Source organism: Haliotis asinina, chromosome 6 (assembly GCF_037392515.1).
Source record: "Haliotis asinina isolate JCU_RB_2024 chromosome 6, JCU_Hal_asi_v2, whole genome shotgun sequence".
Classification (NCBI taxonomy): domain Eukaryota; kingdom Metazoa; phylum Mollusca; class Gastropoda; order Lepetellida; family Haliotidae; genus Haliotis; species Haliotis asinina.
In genome coordinates this window covers 66,129,507-66,150,306 of record NC_090285.1, presented here as the reverse complement: position 1 = coordinate 66,150,306, position 20,800 = coordinate 66,129,507, and the positions used below count along the sequence as shown (strand labels likewise).

The following is a 20,800-nucleotide window of genomic DNA, read 5'->3' as shown; positions in this document are numbered from 1 at the left end:
TAGAAGACAACGTCAAATTAATCATTTGTTCTCCAAGAAACACGTACTTTTTATGTATACCTTTGTGAGTGGCAGACACCTTTAGGGAAGGGCATGCTTCCCCATTCCGGAGCATGTGGTTTCCTCGCTGGATTCTGTGATCCATTCAAATACTTTTAACCACTTTTTATCTTTTATCACTTCCAAAGATCTATGATATTCCAAGCTGCTTATTCTCTGGCGTTGACGTTCTTTGTTGATCACAGAAAGGTAACATATTCCTATAATTAGCATATTCATGGATAAATCCTTCATTCCAGTTTTCCATGTTCCCATTTTAGTGAGGCGTTTACGAAGAGTGACGTTTCTGTAACCTAACGACACCATCGACAAGGGCAGACATTTTCTATCCTGTGATTATGTAATGATAATTATGCTAAAAAAGGTTATCCCGACCAATTATTATCCCGGTGTAACAATCAGCCAGTCCTGTCCAAATCTGTCTTTTATACTGATATTTATCCTGGTTCATTTCCCTAATGATACCTTGTTAGTTTTACGTTCTGCCATGAAATCATAAAGCTGCTCAATTGATTCTACACACGATGCCAAACTTGTCACATCGTGAAGACTTGGCTCTTCTGATGAACATCGTGCCACGCGTTTCATGGACATGAAATGTCACCTTTAATGAACATCACGTGATGCATGTTATGGACATCATATCACCCACATCTTGATGGACACCACATGATATTTGTTATGTGTATTATCTTCTCCATCGGTTATCACAACGTGGTGGAGAGGAGGGACACAGTTGTACAATGTCGTGAAACGAGGCTCATGTCACGTGTGTATGCCCAATCCGTTAATCATAATTTATTATTCTGTTAATAGCGTGTCTAAAATATCCAAGGTGTTTGTCATTGCATGTATATATGTACTGACATCTGAAAATGAAACTTTATGATGATATGTACTTCAGATGTGGTGTTGACGCTGGATACATGAACACAGGCAAAGGAAGCTTGATGGCGTCTCGTCTCGCGGACAAAACGAAACTCGAACTTGCAACTCCTGTCTCCTTTCAAACTGAATTTTATCAATAATATCTCTAAAATATCCAATAACGAAATGCAAATGTCAGATGTGTGAATACTGTGTTTTTGCAATATCTGTGTGTTTACCCTCTGTTCAGTTTAACACCTCTGCACAGAACACCTCTGCACAGAACACCTCAAAAGAAAGGAGATGAGCTTCTTAAAGACACAGTTCATAAGCATAATACAGTTGATGTTCCAAATCCACCCTTTTGCACTCGGTATTTTTCCATACCAGGGCAACCCAAGTAGTTTGTATGGCGTTACATAAGAGTAAAGACAGTCTGGTATTACGACTGCTACCCGGTACGATTTTACTGATGGGTAAACAGAGGCAAATTTTGAATAAACTTACTGCATTAAGAAAACTCACATGTGTAGGCGGGACCGTTGCCCAAAACAGTTTCATGTGACAAAGGTTTCTTAACTTCACCTGATTGATGGCAAGGTGTCTGTTCACATGTTTTGCTTGTTTATTTGTTTGTTGTTTAAAGCTACACTCAGCAATGTTCCAGCTATAGGGAAGCTGTCTGTAAATAATCGATTCTGGACCAGAAGGTCCAGTGCTTGAAATCACGGACACTGCATATCGGAATGTGACGTATGTAGCCTAAATGTAACTTAAGGTGTATCATTTGAACAACTTGCGTCCCTTTGCAGTGTCAAGAGCTACAATAACTTTTCGTGGTTTGAGCCTCAGGTCATCGTCATCTTTTGCCGGTAAGTACCCGTGATCGTGGGTGGCATCAAAGACTCTAAGATTGGGATCAGTAAACCTTACCCCAAGCGCAATAACTTGACTGAAGTACTGCTCAAAGTGACATTACGCTCAAGATAGCACCCAACTATGATCCTAATTCCACAAAGACTGCAAAGGTGAAAAAAACCATGAAGTTGATTACTACAATTCTTTCACTCTTTCTTTTTCTCTGTATGAAAACCAAGGCATTAGCTGTGTTACATCTCTATATTTGATAAGAAATAGCCGAATGACTCGCATGATTGAGATGGTCCTTTGATGAGAAATGCGTTTTGTTTTCGTCAGAGCAAAACAACATGTTTCGAGGGAATTGGGGCCCTTTGGGAAGCATGTAAAGCCTAGTTCCTTTGAATTCCCTTCAAAGTTCGGGTTGCGTTTTTGTGCGTACTTTTGTACTTAATGTATACTTCTTTAAGTGTTTAAGTTGAAAATCAGCCGTTTAAACGGCGTTTTATGGCAGCTGCGTTTTTATGATGCATTGGTAAGGTCGGTGTGAAAAAACTTGCACTACTCTTAAGCCATTCATTGTCCGTGATCTACAATTACATATAACTCTACGTAGACCTCCCGCCCATGTTTTAAAATAGCCTTACCTATTGGTATGTGCCAAGTCGTCAGACATCTGGGAAGACCTGCCTCACCTTAGACATGCCTGAAGACTACGATCATGAGTTTGAATCCCAGATAAGTTTATGCTTGTTGCAACCGTTTCAGACTTGCGTCGATTTCAGCTTCAACAAATCATGAAATAATAACTAAATGTCAAAAACGTCCTCAAACCGAACTCGAGTGCCTACTCACTATACGCTTCGTGGTTCGTTTTATTCTAAACCCACGAACACAGATATGGTGCTATGACACATGGAGGCATTATCGATCCGAATCAGGACTCAAACTCACAATGCTAACCTATTGACCTGTCCAAGGTACACAACCACCAGTCTGCATAGGTCACTGGACATACACTACAGAACATAACTTCAAACTGTACATGCATATAGTTTGCACTGGTCGTTTATGAAAGGACATAAGTTTATGTCACAGTGTGATCTATAGTTTGGGCACCATGTCGGGCCTTCTGTTCCTATTTTCATTATACATACATCACTACAAGTTTGCTTCTGCAACAGGTTGAGTGTGTTGATTACATACCACTAACACCTGCACTGTTCGGAATATTCATACTGAATATACGATTTCTTTTATAAGGCTGGTCGGTTGCATTATTACATTACTATACATTACATACATTACATACATCGCTTAGGACTTTTATAACCCTCGAAGATCCGGGACAGAACTGATCTTCAGGAGCCAATTCTTGTTATACGACTTACGTGATCGTGTGGGTGAGGCTCACTGTCTTCGTTGACACATGTCTTATCCCAGTTGCGTAGATCGATGCTCATATTGTTGATCACTGGAATGACTGGACCATTCTCGAATATTTTCAGATCGCCACCATATAGCTGGTTTATTGCTGAGTGCGGCGTGTGCTACGTAAAACTAAACTCACTCACTCACTCGCTCACTCACTCACTCGGATTTTCGCTTGGTTGCCATGTTGTCTGACTGAAATATGGTGGTAGGGCCGTCAGTATTTACACAGTTGTCAAGATCAGACAGGCCCATTGGGGAGATTCTACATGTGAATGGCCATTTCACATAGATTTATAGCAGCGTTCATTAATATAATTGTCGAATCGCGAAGGCGGAACTCAATAACTGAAGTCGTTAGGACTTCCGTATAGCTTCCGAAGCTTAAAGTTCTATTTTGTTCCGCTACTTGAGTGTGTTTGGGGCGGTAGGACGTGTCAGGGATTTCACCATCACCAACTATCTGTGTTGCCGTTTATTTCCTTCTGCGTGACAGGTGTGCCCTAAGGCACTCCCTTTACAGATAGTTGTCAGTACCGATGTAAAAGTCGTGGTTGTAACGTTCTCATACTGGACTCTGCGTTTGGCCTTTGTCAAGGTTTGTGATAAATTAGGCCAATATGCATAAATTTTCATGAATTTTCAGTTTAGATTCTTAACAGAAACACAAAGCCGTTGACTAAATATTTATTGCTTAGGACATTGTTAGCCAATTGAATACTGACTAAATACTAGTTCATAAAGTTCATTTACGTCAACATCACTCTAAACTGTGGTTTTGCTCCATTATATTAATGGAATGCATCGGCATGAAGACTGCTGACGTCGACATTGGGAAACGATCCCCCATTGGGAGCTGAACTACATTCTCAGTAGGAAAGGCGAACGCCTACACCTCTAAACTAACCCTGCTCTTCCTAAGAATAATTGTGTCCTAAAACGAGAACGGGTGGTCAAGAGGGTAATGCGCTCGCTCAGCTTTCAGAATGTCCAGGTTTGGTTCCCAGCATGGTCACAGTGTCGGCCAACCAACTGTGATATTGCTGGAACAATGCTGATTGTGGTGTAAAACCATACTCACTCTGTCAGTCACTCAGCTTGTAGAGATATATACTTACCTCTGTCACGTCACTGGTAACCTGCAATCTTCTTACCTGTCAATATGTATATCGCCAATCAATAGAGCATGGGAGAGAGGGTGTTATGAGTGCAGCTGTAGTTTCAACATGGCAAATTGGTGTCACTTGTAAATGTAATTAACATGATAAATGGTGCCAAACACTGCAAGTTGGTGTCACTTATAATGTATTTAACATGATGGCCTGTGTTAAAAATTGCAAGTTAACGTCACTTGTAAATGTAATTAACATGATAACCTGAGTCAAACATTGGAAATTGGTGTCACTTGTAATTGCAAGCGTTTTTCTTCATATTGAAATATACATTATGCGGTGTTAACGGCAAGCAAACACACATCTTGTATATATCAGTTTTGTCGGTTTATCATAATTTAGTCATCGTATCCCGACTGTGCAAGTCGATGCTCATGCTGTTGATCGGTGGATTGTTTAAAGCCTACCGCCATATGGTTTCAACATTGCTGAGTGTGGCGTAAAACTAGACTCACCCACATTCACTTTTAAACTGAGATGTGGTTATTTCTCGTTGGGTGAGTGAGTGAATGCGTTTAGTTTTACGACGCACTCAGCAATATTCCACCTATATGGCGGCGGTCTGTGAATAATCGAGTCTGGACCAGACAATCCAACGATCTGCGCAATTGGGAACCGATGACATGTGTCACCCAAGTCAGTGAGTCTGACCACCCGATCCCGTTAGTCACCTCTTACGACAAGCACAGTCACCTTTTATGGCAAGCATGGGTTGCTGAAGGCCCATTCTACCCCGGGACCTTCACGGGTCTTTCTCGTTGAAGCTTCGTGAAGGCCTTTTTGGGAACACTGCAAATATAAGCCATGATGTTAAGTATTTGCGCAAAGACTAGTATGTGTTCATGAATCACTATCAAGTATGAAGATGCCAGATGTTCGCTAAAAGAATGAGCGTTTCCTGTCTCACTGGTGGTCCCGTCACAACCACATGCCCAGGCTAGTCAGTTCCACTGAAATAAGTAGGGAGGAGGGGTAAACAACCACATCATCATATCCTAATTGCGTACATCGATGTTCATACTGTTCATTACTAGAGTGTCTGGTCCAAATCCGATTATTTACAGAGCGTCGCCATATAATTGGAATATTGCTAAATGCGGCGTAAAACTAAACTCACTTATATTTCACTTACTCATATCATCTAGGGAATATGACTTTATCATTTTCATATACTGAAACCTCGATATTCCTCTTTTTCGACATGTAACAGATATGAATATGGGCAAAGTTCAGAATATTTACTAACAACAAATAAACGTAATTACTATGAACACGTCTATTAACCTGCACACCAGATTCTAAAGCTGCGGCTCCTTGCTTCCTCTCAATATTTATGCAGATTTGGGGAGGAAGCAACCATAATTTTATCTACATGCTTTACACATATTTTTACTTGATGCAATATAAGAACGATTAAAATGTATTGGTAGCAAACTGAGGTGTTCAAAATGCACAATCAGATGCAGAGAAGGGTTAACAGGAGGTACCTCTCCAATCACCGCCCTTCTGAGAGACCTCGGCCAAGTCACGTCATAGGTTCTGCAACCGTGATTTTGTGTCAAAATCCTATGCACGCTTGTGTTATGTTGTTTGTAAAAAATACATTCACTTCCATTATTAAGATTACGAAACAGATACAACCATTCTCACTGTACGTCTCAATCCATTCATTAGCCGTGGGGTTATTTATAGTAAACTAATCATTTTGTTATCTCCCCTACGAGTGTTTTTCCCCCGAACACGGTCAAAGTTCATACTAGTCCGGAAGTGATACTGCTTCCAACAGTAGCGACGCTCTCTCGCCATGGTATGGGCGCACTTCGTAACACCTCCAGGTAAATTATATATTTCCTTATAGGGTTGACGCCTTGACAAGCATTGAACGCGAGCAGTTATCGATTTTGTGCAACGTTCTATTCGTTTCCATTTAGAAGCGTGTCGTCTGCTTGTATTACGAAGTTTTTCTTCCAGTTTTACATGTAGCAGACGACACAACTCAGATTCAGCAGTCTTCGGGTAAAGAATAACTGCTCCAGATTTGTATGTGTGTCACTATAGCGTATTTTTTGCATTGCAATGAGAACTAAATGTTTTTACTTCCTTTCTAACAGGTTGTCGATGTGAATTCTTCTTGATCGGATTTAGCAGATGAAGATTTTGACAAGATATATAGGAAGCGAGCTGGACAGGCATTCGAAAAACGTAAGTCTGACATATGTTTATTTTCCTAGTAATACACTGAACTAGACGCCAGCTGGTGTGTGTCATTACACGTTTGCATAAGTATTTAATCTATACAAGTCATATCATTTAAATGTATAACACTGTTATTTCAACGGCAGACATTAGGCTGCAAAGGGTCATGTTTATGTTTTTTCTTGTACAACTAGGCCATTTGGGGTGTGGCATGTATTTTTGAGTTCATATATCCCCGTTTGTATCTGGAGTCTAACATTTCCAAGCTAGAAATATATTTTAATCTTTGAGGCACGTGCATTGCTAAAATCAGGCTCAGACATCTCAGTGGTCTGATGGAGTTGTTACCACCTGCGGTAATGTAATTGCCATGCAAAATTCTGAACAGCATTAGGTATGAAGGCTGTGAATGTAACTGTGTCTTTCATACTTATAGAAGTAGGTGGGAAGACAAACTATAATAACACTTGCTTCTCTGCAGTTGCTGGCAGAGTTTGCACACATTGTGGTAATTCATCTTTAAAAAAAACATTTTCCTACAATGCTTTAAAAGCATTGCAACAGTTACTTTAGATTTATCGATTGTAGCTTCCATGGTAACAGCTCAAGATATATTGATAGTATCTGTAAGTGATTTCTTCGTATGATGTTGTACAAATTACATACATCATTACATACCTAAATGCTTGACAGAAGCTAAAAAAACGTTCTGCCTAGGTATGTGGTTATTCATATCCCACACATTGAATATCTCGTTTTTTGAAACAATGTTGTACATAATGAATTAGTTAAAGGGTGTGCAGACAATAGACATACAATGTGTGCAACATTGTGTACAGTTAGTAGTCCTGTGTGTGGTTCTTCTTACAGTATGAAGCCACAATATAGCCTGTTTGTGCACATATTTCTATGTTGAATTAACATTACCAATAATTTTCTTGAACATTGAGACATATTAATACTTTTTAAGTCGACCTAAAGAATATTTAGTCAGTTTAATGTTTTTCCCATGTTTACAAAAGACAATAGTCTGCAGACCTGCTTAACATGTTTTCCGATTCACACACCATTACACAAGGCCTCACAGTTGCAATACTGGAGTAATATAATTTAGGACTCTTGGCAAACCAGAACAAACTGATTACTTATTTTCTGGAGCAAGCAGTCTTCCCCTCATGGGGCAATTAGAATTGGCTAATGCTTTTAACTACGGACATGGAGGTAATTTTAAGTCAGTATACACACAGTCTACTGCTTCCTGTATGCTTAAACTTTCTAAAAGTTCATCAAAGATAGCTCACTCCATAGTTAAACATGAAACAAATAAGCAAGAAACAAATATTAAGCTTATATATACAGCATAATACATTCTCTGGGAGAGGATCTTGTCTTCTTTGGAAATATGTCAGTGTGGTAATACATTTTCTGGGTATTTGAAGTTGTGTCTTTTGTGTTTCTCAGAAGAGTTATTTCATCTGTCTTGGTAAGTATAATCTCTAAAAGGGTATGTGAATTGCCTGAGAGGCTTTCGTAACTGTTCAAATCATTAACCATGCACAAGAAATGAGAAATAATGGACAACTTGTAACAGGTTCACTGGAAGTATTGAAAAATCCATATCATCTGAAAAAATAATCACTGCTTTATGCAACATGACTGAAGCAACATGAATTCAGCATTGGCATCAGTTGTTTTCCTTACTTGAATTTGAATTTATTGTCTTCCTTCTCAAATTGGTCAGCATGAATTCAAGGCTTTGTTGTCAAGTGTACTCATTTCATTTCCCTGCTGTTACAGTAGACTTCCTTCATATACAGGGTCAGTGGGGTGAGTGAGTTTGGTTTTACATCGCTTTTAGCAATATTCCAGCAATATTACGGCGGGGGACACCAGAAAATGGGCCTCACACATTGTACCCACAGGGTCAGCAGGGTTGCACCGTGGTTAAAGCATTCACTCATTAAGCCTAAGACCTGAATTTTGGTTCCTCACTCACTCACTCACCCAACCACCCACACACTCACTCACTCACTCATTCACTTGGTGGTCAGTCATGGGGCATGTGTGTCCCACTGTAACCAAATGTATCTTGCAACATTAGGGATGCACTGGCACTTTCATTATCCCTTTATCTTGAGTAGATATATTGAGGCCATGTAATTAAAGTAATTTCCAAAGTTTACAGTAGAGTCCTCTCCAACATTTCATAACTTTATGGGACATTCATATTTCTGTAAGAACCCTGAAATAAATTGCCTGGTATAAAGATGCTCCTTGACCCATTGAAAGTCTAGGTAGACCTTGGGCACATGCAGTTAGTGCCATGTCTATTTCAGTCATATTGTAAGAAATATCATACATGTTCAGCCCTTATTAAGGAAGTGAGTATAGATTTAGTTTATATTCACTCTGAGTAATAGTTTAGTAATAAACACAGACAGAGACACACTTTTGTAAGGTCACAATTTAAAAAATAGGTTTTGTATATATTTCAGTGAGGCTTTTCTTTTGTTTGTAAGGAAAAACATGTTAAAATTCAGATGCTGTTATTTCCAAAGCCACTTTGGAGCCACAAAAACAGTTGTTTATCTTAAGTATTACAAAACATGAAAGGGCTGGACTCTGCTATGCAAAATGCTGTGTGCAATTAAGAATCTGTTTGTTACGATGTTACGCAGCAAACCTCTGGGTAAATAAGCAAAACAGTCATAAAAAAATCAACAGACATGTGGCATGCAACCAATACCTCTAACAATAGCCTGATGATGGAAAACTGCATGCATCATTTCAATAATGTTAGCCTCATCAATCAGTTCATTCTGTGTTTACCTCCTTCTGCTTGGAGGGGAGTCGGAATGATGCCAGCCCTTGAAACATTTCAACAAACTAGGACAGTTATATTTATCTTATTTCAAAAATAAAAAAAATTCTCATGTCAAGTCATGGTTTACATTGTTATACATCTCATGTACTGCACAGCATATATTTCTTGGATTTTGATTTCAGCTGTAAATAATGTGTGAAAATAATTTGCACATGGATTACATTGCAGACTAGACTATATATTGTCTGCACTTTCAGCATCAGGAAATATTTTTTTGTGTTGTAAGGAACTTTTTCAGTATTGGTGCACTCTTTAAAATGGTAACTCTAATGGTAAATTCTAGTTACACTTTTATGAATATTTTGAGCTTTAATGTTTTAATCATATACATGTCATAATCACAAGTACTCTACTGAATCCTAGTTTGCCTGAACTGCGTTTCTGTTTGTCAGCTCCTTAATTGTCACTGAAATACTGTTCACTCACTCACTCACTCACTCACTCACTCACTCACTCACTCACTCACTCACTCACTCACTCACTCTCGTATCAGAAGGTCAAGGAACAAATGAAGTTTGTTTTGCTTAGAGCTACAGGCCTGAGTGTCGAAAGACAGGGAGCATGTGCTAAGAATATTAAAATATGTCACTGACATAATTATTTTCTTTTATAAATGTTAGGTATACTTTGTAGCAATACTTTTACTTAACAAAGCTGTCAGGGACATAATTGTGTGTATATTTGTGTGCAGCCAAATGTGAAATGGTATTGATTTGTAGCGATAAAACATACAGCATTTGTGCACCTGGTGTCAGTTCAGGAGTTACTGTCTGGTGTACCAACAGGTGTTTACTTGTTGTCAGTGCAGCAGCTGTTGAATGAGATGATGCTAGGATTTGACCACATCCTGACTCCAGGCATGCTACTGGTCAGTACAGTCTACTCATTCGTTCCTTCTCTGCATAAAAGTACTCAGTATTCCAGGTATGTGATGAAAATTTCTTTTGTCATTTTTCCGCTCAAAATTCCCCATTTTGACATATTATCTGGACAGAGTACGCATCATGAATTCAATGGTTCTGTTGTTTATTTGGATTGTCCTTTGGCTGCACGATACTGGAAGTTCTTCCAGAAAATTTTTTGTTAAAAATACTATTACTATCCTGGCATTTAGCTGTAATTTTGAAAATGATACAAATATTTCAGTATAATTGGATTGGATTGGTACTGCAGTATTCCAGTTACATTACAGCATGTTAGCTTTATCTGGATGGAAACATGAAGTACTGAGTGAGTGAGTGATTGGGGTTTTATGCTGCTTTTTACCATTGATCCAGCAGTATCATGATGCGACACTAGGAAAACAAGTCTCGGTTGTTAACATGGCTATCCTGCTGACCTAGGAACATAATCTGAAAGAAGTAGGAACCCAATAATAGCCTCTGGCATGCTGAAGGGATATAACACTGCAGACTCATTTGGGTGTCTTACCCAACCAGGGGCCCTGCCCACAAATTTGATCAGACATAAAAGTGCAGAACAAATAGGTGTAACCATAATGTGAACATAATATTGTGGAATTGCAGAACTGTGATGTTGTGTGTATGATTTGCCATGATTAAGATCAACGGTTGAGTACCATACCCATGCTGCTAGGTTTCATCAGCATTGTAATTGCATGGGCAGGCATAACATCGGCTCACAAATGAGGCGAATGCTTGTTATGACACTAGCTGTTCACTCAGAACAGACATTTTTCTTTTGGTCAGATCTGTTTTTCGTAGCTTGGTTTATGGATGTTTAAAGAAAAAAGTCCTGGTTGATTGGTGTGACGGAAATTTTGCAAAGACATAGTAATAATTTCTGTTACTTATCTAGGTGTTGTCATGCACATATTTCAATCCAAGAAAAGTTTTACACGTTAGATATGTGCATGTGAGATGTGAGATACCTTCAAGCTAAGGTTTACCCAGAGACAATGAATTGGTCAGTATCTGTACAGTTCCAGATATCAAACTGTCCAGCCTATGCTCCTTGTAAGAGTTGACTAGCAGCATGAGGCATGAGCATGTGTCCCATTTGAGTACATCAATTTTTGTAATGTCAGTATATATGGGTCGTCCACGTTTAATTGTTTTAAGACCTATGTCAAACAACTGTAATATTATGTTACTATGTATGGTGTTATAGGGTAGATGAACCTCCTGGACTTTCTCAAACCTTCACCTGAAATGTTCAAGTGAAAGTATCATTTTGACTTCCTTCACAACAAACAATACCTGTGAAGATCCGGGTTGTAACTGGCCTTCCGCAAACCATGCTTGTCATAAGCGAACATTAACAGGATTGGGTGGTCAGACTCATCGTTGTATCCCAATCGCATAGACTTATGCTCATGTTGTTGATCACTGGAATAACTGGTCCAGTCTTGATTATTCACAGATTGCTGTTTGAACATTGCTGAATGCGGCATAAAAGTATACTCCCTCCCTCACTCACTTCACAACAAATACCTTCAGTGAAATATCTGTGTGTGACAATAACATCTAACTTGGGACTGGTTTCTCTAAGTATGGCAGATTGAAGCATTAGGATGCTGAGTTGTTGCTCATAGTTTGTGACATGATGCTATTCACTGTGGTTTATCATGTAATCAGATGACAGCCAGTATGAAAAGCTGGATATCTCAGCTATATACGTAGAAGTAAATTATTTCTGTTTTACAAATACTACGAAAATTCTTTTTCTTTTATTTTAGATAGGTATGAGTTGAAATAGTTGTATGCTTCTAAATGCATATTATCTTTTCCAATTTGTCTCAAATGGCTCCTGAAATGATTAAATCAAAAGTTCCCACACTTCAGCGCAAACTATTTGAAGCGGTGAGAGCATTTTGAAGATTGGTGTCTTGTTTGATCACATACAGTAACATGGAACACAAGCTGAGGAATGTTTTAGTGCTTTACCTTACCTGGGTACTGCACTAACCATTTAATGGATACAGTGAACGGAAATTATGTTGTTATTATCACTTAATTTCAGCAGTAAAGATGAAATAACTTTTATCTCATATCATATTTATGTTCCATGTGTTAAGTTTAATATGAAAATAACAGGTTGTCAGCAACTTTCAGCTTGATATGAAAAACAAATACTATGGGTGTATATTCCACTTGTCAACCCACATAAGTTGAATACCAGCGGACAATGAATTTACCTTACTGCAAACCCGATAGGGTGGTTTGGTAGCCTAGTGTTCACTCGTCTTCCAATGATCCCGGTTTGACTGTCCACATGGATAAAATGTTTGCAACCCAGTTTTGATGGGCAATAATATTGCTATATATTGCAGAAAGCAGCATATAACCTGATTCTTGCTCACCCCAAATCCTTGCACATCATTTGCTTGCAGCCATATAGCAAAGTAAGTTAAATGATAACCCTGACTGAACCATATATATATATAAAGTGTAAAGGTTTCTCTGACGACATGCATTTTGGAAAATTTCTGTAGTTTCCTATTAGTGTATGATCAATGTGAAAGGCAGAATGTATATTATATGTGCAATGTGATATATGTCATTTTGTCTCCTTTTCTCTTTGTTCCATTGGCTCTTTGTAAAGACTTGATAGTATTCCAGCTGTATGGCATTAGTGTTTGAATGGTCAGACCAGATACAATGAGACGTGGAATACCTGGACCCCGAATATCCGGAAACCTCTCTTGGTCGATTGTCGTAAATATACAAATCTCTTACCTTATGAAAGTGACTGTCTATGACTGATATTCAGCTATATCAACATAAGAATGACTTACTTATCTGCAAGTTTTGATCTTTCACTTATTGTGTGAAGTGAAGCACGAATGTCCCACATGTTTTGATACGAGGCAAGATTTGCTAATCCGGATTAATGACAGATCAGCAGGGTGTTAGTGGTGATTAGTTGGCCTATCTCACAGTGAGTGAATTGTAATTGGCAAATCAAAATTACCATTCTTTTTGGAAATGATCTTAACCCAGAAGTGTATGCTACCATCTCAACTGCAAAGCATGGATGACAGAAATCCTGATATCCAGCTATTCAGTTATCCAGACAAATTACACAAAAACAAATGTGCACGGATAACTGGGGTCTCACTGTAACCCAGTGATAGACTCCTTAGTGATCTACTCATTTGGGAAGTGACAAGCATCAACAAGCCCATAGTACATGTCCGTAAGCCTGACCACCTGATCCCATTAGTTGTGTCTTGTGACCAGCATGGAATGCACCATGTACGTACAGAGCTATATTCCTGGACATGGTAAACCACGCATGCATCATGTACTTCCATAGGGTGGTGGATCATGCTTGTTTAAAGTTATGGTTCTGTTCTTGGATGGTCATTGCAATTTTGCATGGACTTAACAATATGTCACATTAAATTGTTGGGTGCAATTATAGAAAAAGTTTGCCACTTAATTATGTAGCTATTTTACCACCATGTTTATCTTATTCCATCAGTATTTTCTCTCTGATAATCAAGGGGTTAGGGCCGAGGTGGGTTGGGTTAGTGTTGCGAATGTATCCTATAATGGCTCCAATTGTTGATATAGTATTTTCTCAGTAGTTCTTAAATGAAAGTTAGAAGTCACTTTGATATTACATTGATGTGATTATAATATATTTCACACAGAGCAGCTTTAGGTATTGGCATGGTAAAACATAAGTCCTACAGGAAGAACACTGACAAGGTTTTATTATCTCTGATACTTCTACCTATGTCCAGCATGGCATCAGTGTTTACATGCCCTGTATTGGGGAAAGTTCAGAGGCCTGGTTTTGATAGAAATGCCACATCTTGGCATGATGCTTCCCAGGTAGATCCAAAAGCTAACACTGAATGCAGGTTGCAGCTCAACTGGCTATAGTAATTGCCATGAAATGTAAAGGTCATGACTCGATGGTGTTTGCTAGACAATTAGTGAAGATTTGGATGAAGTCTGTCCAAGGCTACTGAGAGTTGTAAGAGGCTTAAATCTCTCAGTGGTACATCTCTAATTGGTCAATTGTACTTGCTAAATGCATTATCACATTTTGACGGAAGTGGCAAGGGAATATTTGAAATGTGAGATTTATCTTTCAGACGGTATCAGTCTCCATTTTGCTCTGATTTGATTTTCAATTAAAAAACAGATATGAGCTTCTTTTTATGATAACTTGTAAACATTGGGAGTTCAAGGAATTTGTGAGGTTTGGAACATATAGAATTACTATTTTGGTCATCATTTCCTGACTGAATAAACTAAAATTTAAATAATCTGTAACTGCTATTGAGATAATTATATCAAGTTAAGTTGTATGTATGTGTTTGATAACTATTGACAAATTATCATATTATCATAATGATGTGGGGATGGTGGAGTAGCCATGTGGTTCAAGTGTATGCTGATCACACTGAACACCCAGATTTGATTCCCCACATGGGGATGTGAAGCCCATTTCTGGTGTCCCATGGCATGATATTGTGGGAATATTGCTAAAAAATAATGCAAAACTCACTCATTCATTATTTTTATATATAAGCTAATCGTTACTGATAGGTTAGACGTGTATAGTCAAACATCAACTGGTCTTATTGCCTGTTTACCATTTACAGGCAAGTCTAATGACTAATCTGTATATTTCCAAGTGAGATATCCTATTGGCAGGATATAAACTCTAACACAGTCTAGATAAAGGTAAGATAGCATGGACAGGGGGAGCCAGGTGCTTCAACAGCTGCTTCTCACATCCCAGTTGAGGAGCACCTTGATCTCTTGGTCAGCAGATAACCTGTGGACCAGACCATATGTGAACTTGGTAGTGGAAAGTCATGCATATCAAGTGCTGACTTCAAGTGGAGTGAGGGGATGTAACATTTAAGAAGAAGTGAATATTTGCAAACATTTGCATTTTGATATGTTTGTATTTAATACAAATCTATCAGAAATGCCACAAACTATTTCTGTCACACGCTTTCTGATAACCTTGCTGATGCATCATTAAGCAGTCATTCCCTCATTCACACATGTACTTAATTGGAATCGAGACCAGAATAACAAGGGTTTGAGATCATCAGGCATGCTCGGCTTTTGGTGCACCGACAACCAGTTTGGAAAGTCACAAAACTGACAATTCATTCCATGTGTCTCCTATTGATCCAAATATGCTCTCAGTCAGGTTGCGTATAAATCTGTTGAAGATGCCAATGGGTAAGTTCTTCGTCATTGAACACATTCCTTACTTCATATAATGGAAATAATTATGATTTCACTTCCCTTTTGGCTCATATATAGTTTTTGCATGAATGTTAACCCTGCATTTGTTATATGCATGTTACCACACTACAGGGAAATGGAAGAACACAATGAAGTAGTTATTAATCAGTGCATACACTGAAACAACAAATATTGGTTGAGATAGTCACAATCAATTCTTGATATACCATCAGAAGAAAGGAGGTGACCTGGGGGTAATTGCTAATCAATGATTGGCTTAAGACAAAATGGGAGTGGGTGGGTGTGGTTACTAATTAATGATTGACATTAGACATAAGGCAGGAGTGGGTGGGTGTGGATACCAATCAATGAGCGACTTCAAACCAAATTTTTTGGTACAAATTATATCAAATTTCTTAAATCAAGCCCTATGAATCCAAGGACAATGTGTGTATTTTTTCACGACAAAGTCTATGTAAGTCCCCAAACTCTGAAAGTCAATATATACTTACTACCTTTTTAACAGCAGTACATATGACATTTTCATGTATGGATAGATTGTCTGATAATAGCTGAAGGGATTTCGTAAAATCCAGCCAGGGTCCATGCAGGAAGCAAATATACTCTAAGTCCCCATGGTCCATGGTATGGTGATTGAGCTTTAGTGGTTGGCAATATGCAGTATATCACCATATGTTGCCTGTTTCTATATTGTGTTGTATTCTGTAAAATTAACTGTTTTAGCGTTACATACTGGTTTTTTATCCATAGCTGTGATTTTCTTGTTGGTTTTATTGCGTTTCGCTGACAGGTTTCTAAAAATGTACCATTACGTATTGTAAAATTATTACTTGTTTATGGTTACGTTATGACTGAAATGTTGCCAATGTGATTTTAAATCTTTGCCCACAGACTCACTCATTCATGCCCATATTGCTATATAGGAAAGGGATAATGACATATCTTCATCACCTTGGATTAATAAAAGTTGTTCAGTGCTTTGTTTAAGTAATAATCGGTCACCCCCAAATTTTCTGAATATATATATGGCAACACACACAAGTCATGATTTCACATGCACACTTTTAGTGTAAATCTGACTGCTAAGTGGTTTATTTTGTGAGAAGGTTTATTCGGCCAGCATGTCACAGACTGCCCTTGATTGTGTTCGTGAGCCCAATAATGTATCAGTACATGGCCTATTGTATTCATGATCTATGCAGCTTTGTTTTGCAATCATGAAGCTCAATTACTGTCCCACTAACCACCAATCCTCATTAAGTGACAGGGAAACTGGAATTCCATTGATGAATTGATATCCGCATTGTATTTTTGGTATCATTACGTGTATTAATAGGCATACATCATTACCTTGCATGCAAGGGAGTAATCAAGTAAGCGCCTCTTAGTTTGGACATGACTCAGCTATGTCTGAAATATCACATACATCCTTCCAAGGTAGTAAGTCATTGTGTAAATAGTGCCTTGTTTTATGTAGACTCTGGATTAATTGTGCTGTTTGTTCTCTATGAGGAGTACAAGGAAGTGTGTTAGGACATTTACAACAATGGCACCAGTCTTTATGAAATCTCAAAAGCACGGCTCTGTTTCAGGTAATGTTTCAGCCTTGTTATGGCATCATTACAGCTCATGTAGCCATAATGTGATATCTCCCAGAATGCTCTTGTATATCAGTGTGGTCTCTAGAAGGACTTCAGTGAATATTCTGTAAGAGGACTATGATAAGTGTTATGAATGCATAGTAATGAATATGAATATTTATTCAGTAATATTTTATGTATAATATCAAGGACTAACAAATATGTCATATAATTTTTTATTGACTTGACTGTTGTTATAGAAGCGGCTGATATAGAAATAACACAACTTTGTGGATGATCAACTTCTATAGGTTCTGAGACCTACAGCAAAAAGTCACGATTGTTAAAATAATGAAGTGATCATCCTTAAAGTTGTGTCATCTCTATATATTTGTATATTTGGTAAGGTTGTCACACTTGTAGTGAAGTAAAAGAGCAATACATCACGAACAGTGCCTTGGAGGGCCATGGAACAATGTCAAAGTTATTCTATTGCATTTTGAGTAGCTCACTCAGATGCTAGTTCCAAGTAAAACATTCATAAAATTATTTGTCAATATTTTATTCTAGGCGCCATGAATAGTGAACGTTATTCATTAAGGTCTACAGTACGATTCATTGAATAGACAAGCAAATCATAACAGGACTAGTTTTCAGTAATATGTGTGCTGTGGACATGGTAAAACTGACAGAATTCTGCTTTGAAAGTTTGTGAAGATTTACTTGAGCTGAACAATTATGGCATATGATGTAATAATTTAGAATTCCTGTAGGTCTAAACTATATCAGATAAACTTAAAAAATGTAACTTGTAATGTATTTTGCAAATAATATGCATACTCATTTTAAACACTCAACAGGATAGTCATAACAATGAAATATTTTTTTATGTACAAACAAGGAATCTTGTGCTGTGCCTATGAACTATGTATAAAGTATCAATGCTGTGTAATAAGACTTCAGCATCTGCAGAAACATAATCATTGGTCAAATCAGAGTCAAAGGAGTAGTGAAAGTATTTATCTGTGATGACACCAGGTGTCCTGCTTGTTCAGCAGCATCTTTCACTTAACCAATTAGTATCAAACAGTTACCATTTGTTTGTTGCCACTGCACAGCTGAATTCCAGCATACATTATAGACCTTTCAGTCATACAGTTGAGACCTTTCCGTCACAGTAGAGACGTTTCAGTCATACAATTGAGACCTTTCAGCCACAGTAGAGACCTTTCAGTCATACAATTGAGCCCTTTTAGTCATTCAACAGAGTGCTTTAAACAGTCAACTGTTGAAAAAACAACTGAGTAATTTGGAAACCATAGTTCAACTTCAGAGGAGGAAACTGTAGCAAGCATGCGATGTGGTGGTTGAAGAAAGAAACACCTACTGAGATAATGTAGTGTAAGACATGTAGGTGGGGAATAACTCACGACATGCCACAATTCTTGGTCTATTAGGATGTGGACCATCCTTACTGAATCCATCAGTATAGTGCTTATCTCTGCATCACATTAGGCTTTCCTTGTTTATTAGTCGAAATACTAAGCTCAAAACAAGCGAGACTACAGAATACTAGATACTTTCCACCTAATCTCTGAAAGCACCTTACTTAGGGTTGTAGTTAAGGTAAGGTTTACACTTAGGGTTGACATTAGGGTTAGGGTTAGAGTGATGTGATACTGAAAAATATGGCTGGTAGGTATCTGGTATTTTGTAGGTGTACCTCAAAACAGAGCATTAAGGCAAACTCACTCACTGAAATGCTAATGAAGTTTGGAGGATGTGTGATTTCTTCAGATTCATGATTCTTTTTGGATTTAATGTTTTGGTAATTACTGTATTGACTTTCATTAAAGCCGATAAGCCTGTTCATAGTATTAGGTTCTCACAAATATTCCATATTCAGAATATCATAACCCACACTATTGCCAACAGCCAAACAAACCTCAACATTGAACATTCTGCTGCGTGTATTCAAGTGGTCTCATGTTTACGAATGTCAAAGTCACCCAGTGGAAATTTCCATTGAGTCAAGGAACTTCCTAGCAGACAGCATGAAAGTAAAATCATTTAATGAAATGAGATCGCATTTCGTTATTCAGTTGTCGACCTGCCTATGTAAATGTAATATTGTAGATGCAACAAGAACCACATATATGCCCTGCTTGTCACCTCCGTGGAACCGAGGTTAATGGCAGCTCATTCAGCTTAATGGTTCTGCATTCGAAGGCACAGCAATTGTCACAGACAAATTGAGGGAGAGGGATGGGGATTAATTGTCAAAATCATATTCCCTAATGTTTTTTCTGCTGTCTCTCCTGGCTGAGAGTTAATTCCAGGTTCTGCTAGCAAGCTAATAAAGTGTCACCAAGGAAGAGACTGATCCAATAACCACAGAAAAATGGTTCTTCAGAGGGCTACTAAAGAGCAGTGATGCAGAATGGCCCTGTTTTTATGTCCTTTGTAGTATGTTCAAACACTGGCCTTTGTATTCTCCAACACTTGTCTTGTCTTTGTATTATCAACGACCAAAATACAATTTGCAAAACACGACTTTTTTTCAGTTTTATCCGTTAGACAAATGAAAACTCTTATATGTTGTTTTTCTTTTCCAATTACTTGTGGGTTCTTTATTCCTTTGAATAATGGTATTGCTGGACACATTAAAGTTACAAACTTTTTTTTTTTAATAAAAAAAATGGTAATATTCACAATTAAGGACACATTTTGCACTGGATGGTTACTGTAGTTCACAAATTAGACATACGAATGGATCAATGTATCATTTTATAAGAGCATTATTTGGTATGGTTTAGTAGCAGATAATTGAATAGAGAATTACTGTAAAACAGTGGTGAACAATATAGTTACGGTTCAGTCTATTAGAGTATCAAATTAGAAAAGGAGCGCACTGTATTATCACGTATGCAACTGGTATTGAGTATCAAAGCCTAAAGGGGCAGTGGGGTAGCCTAGTGGTTAAAGCGTTCGCTCGTCACGCCGAAGACCCGGGTTCGATTCCCCACATGGGTACAACGTGTGAAGCCCATTTTCTGGTGTCCCCCGCTGTGATATCGCTGGAATATTGCTAAAAGCGGCGTAAAACCAAACTCACTCACTCACTCACTCACTCACTCACTCACTCACTCACTCACACACTCAAAGCCTGAAACTTTAAGTTTTTTAATGTTCAGTTTCATGCAATGCATAAATGTTGAAAATCTCAGAAGAATACTTTCTTTTGAATTCCAATGAACAAGATTATTCAACCAGTGAGGTTATTAGCACATATTCACATAGTTTTAAAAAGGTATTCTTTTTCAGTTGAACCAAATTATTTAGAGCAATATATAGTCCCCAAGGCAAAGGTAGTATGTTACCAGGTTTACTTTATACAAACAGTTCTTGAAAGAAACATTATAGTATAAATGACCCCACAATTGTCATAAGCCTGAAAAGGAAATGGGAATTCATGCTCAAACTGACCCAGAAGGTGTCATAATGATTGCGCATGTTTTTTCCATGCTTTCAGCTATATTCAAGCTATGT

The 20,800-nt window shown here is 38.0% G+C and overlaps 1 protein-coding gene across 6 annotated transcripts in view; it reads left to right on the top strand.

Moving 5' to 3' along the window:
- The first annotated feature begins 6,146 nt into the window (after window positions 1–6,146).
- Window positions 6,147–20,800, top strand: part of LOC137287499 (arrestin domain-containing protein 2-like) — a 76,061-nt gene continuing 61,407 nt past the window's right edge. For 2 of the 6 annotated variants that reach the window (XM_067819832.1, XM_067819834.1), the window contains exons 1-2: window positions 6,173–6,223; window positions 6,500–6,590. The gene's annotated coding sequence lies outside the window, so the exon portion shown is untranslated. Of the gene's footprint in view, window positions 6,224–6,499; window positions 6,591–8,045; window positions 8,068–20,800 lie in introns of all 6 variants that reach the window. The other 4 variants (XM_067819835.1, XM_067819837.1, XM_067819833.1 and 1 more) reach the window with 3 other exon arrangements.